Consider the following 10,904-nt stretch of genomic DNA (forward strand, 5'->3'; position numbering starts at 1 on the left):
TCTATTACAAAACTAGTGGATTTCTCCATGTGTATTTCTTCAAAGAAGTCACTATGAAGGAAGGCACTCTTAAAATCCATTTGATTAATTTTCCATCCAAAATTGGTAGGAGAGAAAGAATCAATTGAACAAAATTCATATTTGCAACAGGGGAAAATGTTTGGTGTATTCAATGCCTTCTTGCTATGAAAATCATGCTGCAAACAAACAAGCCTTATGATGCTCGAAAACACCTTTATAGGTGAATCTATTTACAGATGCCCATCAAAACTTCATGAAATTCTTCCCTTATGGTAGAGGAACTAATTCCCAAGTTTAATTCTTCAAAAGAGTATATCTTGACCAACATAGCCTATTCCCATTTAGGTTGTCCTTGTGCATCCACATAGGATTCTAGATCACAAGTTTCATGAATAGGATCCATAAATGAAATACTGACATGTTTCCCCTAAAAGTGAGTCTATCAACCTGAAGAAACATCACTAACATTAATTACAATGGCTTCAATTTTTTTAGCATTCCACTAAAGTAAACGTGGTGTTGGGGAATGAATATGCACTTCAAAAATTCAAGTACAATAGGTTACAACTTCAGTGTAGATAACCATCAGCGATTTCTATGACCACTCAGTTAGTGGTATCACTAGCTGACCACTTGATCAACAATTTACTAGTTGGTTACTCAACCAAATTGTTGATCACACATTTAACCACATAGTCTGCTATTTTGCTAATTGAATAATTTACTTGATGTTACTACAAAAGCCGATTTCCATGGAGAGTTGATATGGAAAAGGATTTTTTGTTTACCAATATGTATATCTCAATAATTATAGTCTCTTAGTTTTGGGAGAAATATTCTAACCATGTGGCCAATTTTCTTAGTGAATTGGACTTCTTAGCATCTCAATGGAACAATTCAAATGAATTATGGCCCAAAGGTTCTCCTACACCATAATCCTCGATTAATATTATAATGTCACCTTTACCTATCTTGAATCATACAAGGTCTAATTCTAGATTTCATTCTCAATGTTTTTTTCTTTACCCTTGGTCTAATTCAAGGATTAAGCATTTGAGCCATAGAATGGGGTCATAAAGTGGGAACATTTCCTCTCTAATATATGGACACCCATAGGCAAAGTCTTCCCAACCCTCCTTCAACCTCTAGTGAAAGGGATCCATATCTTCTATGTTATAGATAATCCTCTCAGGTGCCAGTAGTTTTAGGGGGCTTAAGGTTTGGTCAACTTAAGGATATTGGTCCATTGAAAGAAAGGCATATATATTATCTCAAGCATGCACAAGAAAAGGAATCGGGAGAATTTACCAAGAAAAAAAATGAATTCTTTTATGGGTTCTTAAAGCAAGAATTTCCCCCAAGGTAGTTAACCAAGGATATTATGTTATTTAATATGAGAGGACTGGGATGGAGGGAAAAATATCTATCCATTAAAATACTAGAAGAATTAGATAATCGAGATGTTGTTATGATACAGGAGATGATGGGGTTTTGTGGTACAATCATATAAGAGTTGAGAAATTTAATTTTTGATTGGGACATTTTTGGTGTGGATTCAATTAACTTCTTTGGGGGTTTTATAATTGGGATTCATATGAATATTTCTTTGATAAATTGCTTTATCTTTTTATCAGGAATTTGCAATATGGTACATAGTAGGGAGCTAGGAATTTCACTATCTTTACTCAATTTAGATGGTCCCTGTTAGTGTAGGGAGTAGTTTTCGGATAATCTCTTGCTTTAAATATTGCAATATGATAATCTAACAATGCGGGGTGGTGGTGTTGGGGAGGGGTGAAATTAGATTTGACTTTGAATAGGGAGAAAATATGGGGCCTTTAAGCTCATGTAAATTTCTTAGCTACCTCAAATGTGGAAAATAAGGCCAACGCAACTGCACATTAAATATTGAGTGCAAGCTAAGGATAGGGGTAACTCTCAATTCAAAATCATTTTCACCCACAACCTTTGTGATTGTGTAAGACCCATATCAAAGTGGTATGAGCTTCCTATGGGTGCCTATGAGGTGCTAATTTGTAAACACAACCACACCTTTCACCAACATAAAGCTTGTGTGGAACCCTATATTAATCATGTTGTTGCTTGTACTTGGCATTAGATTTTTGTGAGATATCATGAACCTATTGTTGGAGGTGTTGGATATGTTCAATGAATTGGGATACTATATCTACCTTGAATTAAGCATCAAAGGAATCTACTAGAGAATATGAAATGGGAATAACTACATCAAGTGGGGCTAATGGTTAGAACCCCAAGCACAAATGAAAAGGATTGTGGCCAATAGAGCTATGGAGGGATTTGTTATAGCTAGGATAAGCATATGGAAGGATTTTGTCCCATGTACATGGATGCTTGGAGTTGTACATGTGCAAGATATGCACAAAAATATTATTGATTACTACTATTGGTCCATCATTTGGGATAAATAGCAATCAATTTGGCCCAAGCTAGCCCAAAATGGACCTAGGCATGCTTAAAGAAGATTTGAGTAGTGGCTTCAGTTATGATACTCCTCTCGCATGGGGCCAAAAATGGTCATATTAGAGAATTAGTTAACAAACACATACACACAATTATTACTATGATTGGTGGAGGGAAAACCTGACATATAATCTATAGATACTGGCTCGAAGGGGTTACCTTGGGTACATAGAGGAGTGTAAAACCCATACTTCTTAATGGTTGGTTTTCATGATCTGATATACTGGTGGGCATATTTTCAAAGCTTTGGCCATTAGAATTACATCATGTCTAAAGAATTGTTATTGTCTTCTCCACAACAAAGCACCCTAGCACTTGACTATAATTTTCCTCCAAGATGAGGTTGGCATGTTTGCTTAAGGAACATAGAGGTGGCCTGGGAAACATAAAAGCACATTTTAGAGGTGGAATTATGGAACTTATTGGCATGTGACTAATGTCTAGTATGTGGCAATGAAGTCATAGTCATTGTTATATAATTTTTTCCACCTAGAGGTCTCATTCCCACAAGAGCTAATAACTATGGGTGATGCCACTCCTGGGGCCCAATTGAAATAATCTACAACATGATTGGAGCTACTTGGCTTTTATTTGGTATTTAAGTGGAATTGTTTCAAGTATATGGGTCATGTATTATGGTGATCATTCTGTAACTTTCCTTATGTCCATATGAATTGTAGAGGCCTATGATCAATGTGGATGATTATCTCCTTCCCTATATATCATTCTTCCACTATTTGCATGCTTGTAAGATGGATTACACATCCTTCTCATACGTCAAGTATCTATAGATAGTACCAAATAGTGTTTCACTTTTATAGGAAATTAAATGTCCTTACTAAGTTAATAATGCACCAATAGCATATTTAGAGGCATCTATCTCATCTCAAATGCTTGTTACAGGTCTAGGAAGGTGAGGATTGGTGTAGAGAAAATACAATGGTTCAGGTCCTCAAGTGTTTTATATTGTGTCTCGGACAAGGATAAATTTGATTTTGCTCCACCATTAGTCACTTGACTTAAGGGCCAAGAGATATGAGAGAACCCCGACATGAACCTTCAGTAGAAGTTAACAATTCTCAGGAAGATATAAATCTTTGTTAGAGTCGTTGAGGCTAGCCAATCATGAATGACTTGGATATTCGTTGGATCCACATGCACCCCATGTTCATCCACAATGTATCTCAATATTGAATTATTTACATGCCAAATGAGCATTTCTCTATATCGGCATACAAATTATGTTGTAACAAGGTGCTTAGGACCTACTGAATGTGATACAAATTTTTTTCCCAAGTCTTGCTGAAGATGAGAATGCCATCAAAATATACAACCAAAACTTAGTTTGTGAACAACTATAGGATATCATCCATCATCCTTATGAACATTGTTGGAGCATTAGTCAAGCCAATGTGCATGACTAGCCACTCAAAATGTCCTTCATTGGTTTCGATGGTTGTCTTCCATACATCAATTTGTTCAATTGAACCTATTGGTAACGTGAATTTAGATCATTCTTACTAAAGAACCTGACACCCTTAAGCTAATTAGGAAGATCATCAATACAGTGGATGAGGTATCTATTCTTGAAAATGATTTTTTTTATGGATCTATAATCAATACAATCTCCATTTCCTATCCTTCTTCTACATCAATGCATATAGACTCTTGCAAGGTGAGGAGCTCAATTGTATGTGACCCTTTTGGATGAGCTCATGAATATGACATTAAATTTCCTCATTCTCTAAGAGAGAGTATATATATATTGGGTCATTAGTTAAAGTATCATTGGGTATCAATTCAATTGAGTGTTTGACCTTTTAGTGCAAAGGCACCTCCATAAGTGGAGTAAAATATCTCTATATGTCTCTACATTCTTGTCCACCTACTTATGTTGTGTAGAGAGGCCTCATGTTGATGCTATAGTTGTCGTAGTGACGTTCCTTTCACCTTTTGATTGAACCATGAAGAGGAAAAATGTATATTTTGAGAGATTTACATTTGAAACTATTTTCCTAATATCAATGAAATTAGAGTAGTTGGAACTACCTCTGCTACCATGTAGAGTTGGCCTCCTATGGTAACAATGACACTATGGGGATGAAACTCATAAAAAATGGCATTTCCACATATAAAGTTTTCCTAAAAGAAAATCACAAACTTCAAGTGGGGAGACATCACATAGTACCTCATTTTTTAAGGGCTTGATGTTATATGATAGCTAACATTGCTAGCTAATAGGAGTGTGTTTTCCATAGCTCAATCAACCAATGTTTTTTGGTTGGGGGTGTGGCATTGTTGATAGCGTAAATCTCCTAATCACCTTGACTAATATCAATTTCTTTTGGCTTTTGTTGTCAATGATGAAATGTAGTGGAGTCCCCTTCACCCACATTTTTGAATGGAATAGGTGCTTCCCTTATTTAGGATCTTATAGCTATTTTGGTTGGATATTTGTGGTCATGACGATAACATTGGGTTCTACATCAATGATTCTTTTTCCTTTATCGTATTCCAAATCAAAATCAAACTCAAAACATGTGTTTGTTTCTTTAATATTTTCAAATGATGATTGTTTCAAGTGACATTCATCGGTATTGTGCCAGGGAATTTTGTGGAACTCACACCACTTTTTAGTGTCCTTTTTTAACATCCCATTACCATTCTTTGTCTGTGACCTGGAATTTTTTTCTTGAGATTGGATATCCTTGATTTGTCCCTTGTTATACAAGTTTGGGCCACATTTTCTAGGATTTTACAACAGTTGATTTGCAGACCCAAACTCTTTCTTATTTCTCTGCTTCAGTTTCACTCAATTTGACAACATGTTGATAAGTGGCTTCCAATGAAGAGATGTCCAAGACATACATATACATTTGGATGTGCCTATGTAATACACTACAACACTTTAGAACTAGGTTCTACTTGGAGTCTTTAATATTCATCTTTGAGCACAACATATGGAAAATATTTGTGTACTCTGACACTATATGGTCTCTCTCAAATCGTATGGTTGTCCATATTGTGAATTGTGGTCATCATAGTTCACTACACAATAGAATTATTCCTTAAGGGCACCAAAAAAAGTTTACCAGGTGGTTCCTTCCTTGAATATCATAGACTAATATTCATTTTTTCTCTCTAAGTAACCTTTCCACTAATATTTCACATGGGGAAGGGCTTTATGGAATGCAAAGGTGACCTTTTCATTGTCAAATTTTTTTGGATATAGTAAAAAACCTATAATAGATTTAACCATTTATCTAAAGCATTTGCATCTATTTTTCCTTCAAATAAGGGAATATAAAAGTTAACTTGTGGCTTGAAGGATGTCACCTCCAAATTTGTCAATGGTTGAAGTTGCCTTGGTTGTTGTTGGAAGTTGTTGAAGGATCTTGTAAAAATTATCCATCACATCATTCCTTTGTCGCATTAGTTCTTCCTAAAGAAAAATTGATAGGATCTCCCACTCCATCATCTACATTTGCTTCCAGCATGGGAGGCCACTTAGGTTGTTGAAAGTGATCATTCCCAAGTGAATATAGTTTCAGGCCCTTTTAGCTTTGCTATATAACATTGATGTTCTAAAGGTTGGAGGCAATATTGGCCTCTGGTCGTGCTCGAAGAAGGCCTATAACGGTTGCCCTCACCTTCTCCTTTATTTCTCTCACCCTCCCTTCATCTCCATTTCTCGTGCTTTTTGGTTAAAAATCATATAAAAGACCCTCGCTCTTAAGCCCCGAGCGCTAAAACCTATACCCCATATAACTGCGCGCCTTCACAAACTCTCACTGCCGTGACCTCAACCGTCGATCTCTGCCACCCCCGATCCAATGTTTCCCTATCACATCCAATGAAAATCCACGTGATTTAACCCCCGTCGTCTGATCATCTCTGACGTGATCGGACGACATCTGCTCTCCCCGCGACCACAACGTAACGATGCGTTAACACGCGATGGAGGGCGGTTTTCTCCTCCCCTCCACCGCCATGCATCATGCACTGAGTGGGATCGCGCACTATCATTGCTTACCGCCCAACCCCCAACGTCGATGCAAGCAATACCACTTACCGCCCATCCTTTGTCCTCACCTGATAACGCCTGTATGCTTCCGACGCCCAATGACGGTTGGATCTGTCCACCCGAGATCCAACGACCCACATTCATTCCACCTCGCTTTTCCCGATAGTCCTTGCCAAGCCATAACCACTGTCCATCCGCTCAATCCGACGGCTGATCCTCATCCTTCATCCAACCCGTCTGTTTGCCATGCAGTCCACATCCCTACCTGCTCCGTGCACCCGAAGGACGAAGGTGACCAGTCTACCCGTACCAGGTGCATTTCCTCCTCAACAACCACATTTAACAGATAGTATGGTCGAGGAGGAAAAGGACAGAGCACGAATAGATAAATGCATTTAACAGTTATGGGACTTCATCCCATACGATACTCCAACCACCCAAGAGGATAGCAGAGCACCCGAGGAGATCAAGTTCACTCACTGAGATAAGTAAATGCGCTTAGAAGCTCCATCAGGCAACTAAATGTGGTTGGTGATCAGTTATGACCCCTCCATACTTAGAGTGGACAAATGCCTTTGTAATGAAACTCTATATATACCCACAAAGAATAGGTAATGACGTTTGATGGTTGTTGTTTTGATGTAAGGTTCAACTTCTGGAGACTGTAACTATTTTGATACTTGAGCGTCTCATCTTCATTTTCAGCTAGTACAAGCTTCTTTTGCTGTTAATTGCTCCCTTTTCTTCCTTATTCTGTTCTAAGTTGCGCCTGATATGTTGTATTTCTGATATCTTGATGTTTAGCATTAGAGAAGCTGTCATCCTATCTCTGTGTTAAAGTCTTGTATGTATCAGAGAATGAGTTATTCAAGTTTCTTTTCACCTAGTGCCAGAGAGCGGTCATCCTATATATGCATAGGGAATTAGATTTGCAGACTTCTTTACTGGTTGCAGTTGGCCATCACATGGTCTTGTGCATCTGCTGGTGTGGTCATTATTCCCCACATTCACCCAATTCTTAAATTGTGATTAATTGGTGGTCTAAAACCTTGTAGTCTGGGGGTGCTCACGCATGTTTGGAGTGAAGCAAAGTAGAAGTGGTTATCTGGTTTGAACTAGCATCATCTCTTCCATTCATCCATTTGCAACAATAAGTTGAATTTGTAATGTTCCCGAGCATCTCTGAGATACAACCTAGGAGAGTTTCTTGGGGTGATAACATTAATTGGCACCGTTGCTGGGGAGAGGAGATTGAAGCTCAGCTTCCCTGGGAGAATGACACAGTTCTAGATTTGATGATAGACAAATTTTGGACACATTTCGGGTTGTAATCATCTATCTGGCGACTCTACGGGAGAAAAAACCTAGTGGCAACTCCACATTACAGTTTTGGCTCAGTTTGTGAGGCATATCTGGAAAAATCCTTAGAAATCACCAGCTGACCCAGCGCCTGACCCTGAGAAGATTGCTAAGCAAAGGAAAACATCACAGAAAGGAGCATCAAGATCAGGTAAGCCCAAAAAATCTTATGTATCTCTGCAAGAAAAGCTTGTGGCTGAACATGTGCAGTTTAAAGATATAGAGCCTAGCATTGTTGGTGAAGAAATACCCTCAGAGATTCATAATGCCTCTTGTTCATTTAGTTCCCCCTTGGATTCTAGTCCAAAGAAAGCCTCCCATATAGTCCATCATATTCGTTTGTCCCTATCATCTATTTCATTGCCTCCTACCATTCAGTTTGCTAGTATCCTTTCATCTATCCCAGTCATGGCAGGCCAACAAGCTCCCACGAAGATGGAAAGAATTATAGTTTCTAGGTATGGACCCTTGGTCTTGCTTGTCCCTTTGAATACCATGCTATGCTGATAACCTAGATATCAGCGAGGATGATGTGTGGATGAGAATATTTGTCCAGAGCCTTGATGGAGAGGCTAGAAAGTGGTTCAGAGAGTTGACCCCTAGGTCTATAATAGACATTGAAGCATTGGATGATGCATTTCTAAAGCAATGGGGGGATAAGAAAGACATGCTATACTACCATACCGAGTTTGGAAACCTCAAGAGGGAAAATGGGAAATCATTGCCTGATTTTAATAAAAGATTCAATCGTATGTATAGTAAGATACCAGCTGAAGTAAAGCCTACCCCCACCTCTGCCAAACTCACCTATGCCAATGCTTTTGACTCTGATTTCTGCCTACTTTTAAGAGAAAGAAGATGTGCCACTCTAGCTGAAATGCAAGATGTAGCCCTTGAGGTGGAATCTAATATCATGGCTGCAGAAAAAATCAAAAGCCACGCTAATAGAAGGAGGCAGAGAGGGGAGGCTTCTTCTTCCTCTGCTTCATCTTCAGAACCTAAGTTAGACAAAATGACTAAAATGATAGAGTCATTGGTTGTTGAGATATCTAAGCTAAAGTTCGAGCATATCTCTAGGAAAACAAGGCTTCCAAACACATTTGATCCAAGAAACCCAAATTCATTCAGAAGAGCAAATGGGAAAGTGCAGATCATTTAGAGGGGTAAAGAGGCCCATGAAGAGCAAAGAGTTAAGGTTCCTTTCCAAAACGTAGTCATGGAAGAGGAACAAATTGCAGAAGAGGATGAAATTCATTGCATGGAAGATAAACGCAGTGCTACCTTTTTTACATTGGCCGCCTATGAAGAATCATTGCTGCAGGACCAAACCAGTCAAAAGTGGGATAGAGAGGTTGTTCTACAGACGAATGAGCACCAAAGATATAATCTGAGGTCAAAAGCAAACAATGTCAAGGAGAATCCTGCCCAAAAGCTATTGTCCCAACAGAGCAACATAATATCAAACAGAAAAGACCAGCAACTGATCCAATCATCCTCAAAGCACCAGCTCAAGTGGTAAGAGTTCCTGATAAGTCTCCTTCCCCTTTCAGTTTTGAATCAGAAGTCCAAAAGTTAAAAATATGTGTGCCTCTGATAGAGCTTGTAAAGAGTGAAGTTTTTAGAAAGCCTATCCTCGACGCTCTTGAGCTAAAAGCCTCGTCAACCTCCATTGACTACGTCAATTTGCAAGATGATAAGCCTGCAATTGTACTTAGCCCCATGACCAAACCTGCTAATAATAGCTCCCCATCGTTCTATGTCTCCTTAACCATTCATGATAAAACCCTCCACAACTGCCTGCTAGACACAAGAGCCAGCCACAATTTGATGCCTAAAGCTGTAGTGGAAGAGTTAGGCCTTGATATCACTAGACCATATCATGACTTATTGTCATTTGATTCAAGAAAGGTAAAATGCCTAGGACTAATCAAAGACCTAGCTGTTACCCTAACTCAGCTGCCCATGAAGAGCATGATTATGGACATTGTGGTAGCAGATGTCCCTCCCAAGTTTCGCATGTTGTTGTCTAGAGGGTGGATCAAGAGACTAGGTGGGACATTACAAAATTATTTATCTTATGCCACAGTCCTAGTTCTTGGAGCGGAAAGCAAGAGATTGTACAGAGAAGCACAACTAGCCTATATCATCAGTGATGAGAAGAATCCTTCTAATCATCCCATTTATGCCTTGGACACCGATTTTGGAGCATGTATACTCTAGATTGAAGAATCCCAAAAGGCCTCATTACAGCTCAAGAAACCAATAGTTCAGGCCGAGGGAGAGCAAGGAGGTCAGGTTTGGGAAATGTTCTTTGATGGAGCATGTTCCAGGGAAACTGCAGGAGAAAAGGTGGTGTTGATATCTCCAAAACAAGAAAGCACACATCTGTCTTTTAAGTTGACTTTTCAAGTCACGAACAATATAGCAGAGTATGAAGCTTTGATACTGGGTCTCAATGCAGCTAAAGACAGAGGAATTAGGGACATAAAGGTGTTTGGATATGTTGATCTTATCATTCAGCAAGTGAACAAAACATTCTAAGCAAAGCACCCAAGGCTGAAAGCATACAGAGATGAGGTATGGAGACTCAAATATTCTTTTGATAATTTTTGTATCTCATATATCCCTAGAGTAAAAAATCAGCTTGCCGATTCCCTTACTATGTCTGCTAGCATGTTTATTCCCCCCATGCCTCCCAGACTAGTTTATGAGGTTCAAGTGAAATATAGACTATCCTTGCCTGATAATGTCTAGCATTGGAAAGTTTTCGAGGATGATGATGAGGTGAATAGGTTTCTTCAAGTCATTGACAAATTCTCCGAAATGAAAATTGATCAAGAGAATGAAGCCTTGGAAGAAAATCCCCAGCCCCGGCTTAGAAACAAAATTGGCAAAGATAGCATTGTCCAACTGCCCAGCAATCATATACCTAAAGGCCTAGTCCCTTTGGAGAAGTTGTTTGACCAGAATGATGTCCCTTATAAGGCTGCCCAAAAAG

The sequence above is a fragment of the Pinus tabuliformis genome, chromosome 3_1 (genome assembly GCF_031772625.1).
Source record: "Pinus tabuliformis cultivar Carrire ecotype Pingquan chromosome 3_1, CPIR1, whole genome shotgun sequence".
In the NCBI taxonomy this organism is placed as follows: Eukaryota; Viridiplantae; Streptophyta; class Pinopsida; order Pinales; family Pinaceae; genus Pinus; species Pinus tabuliformis.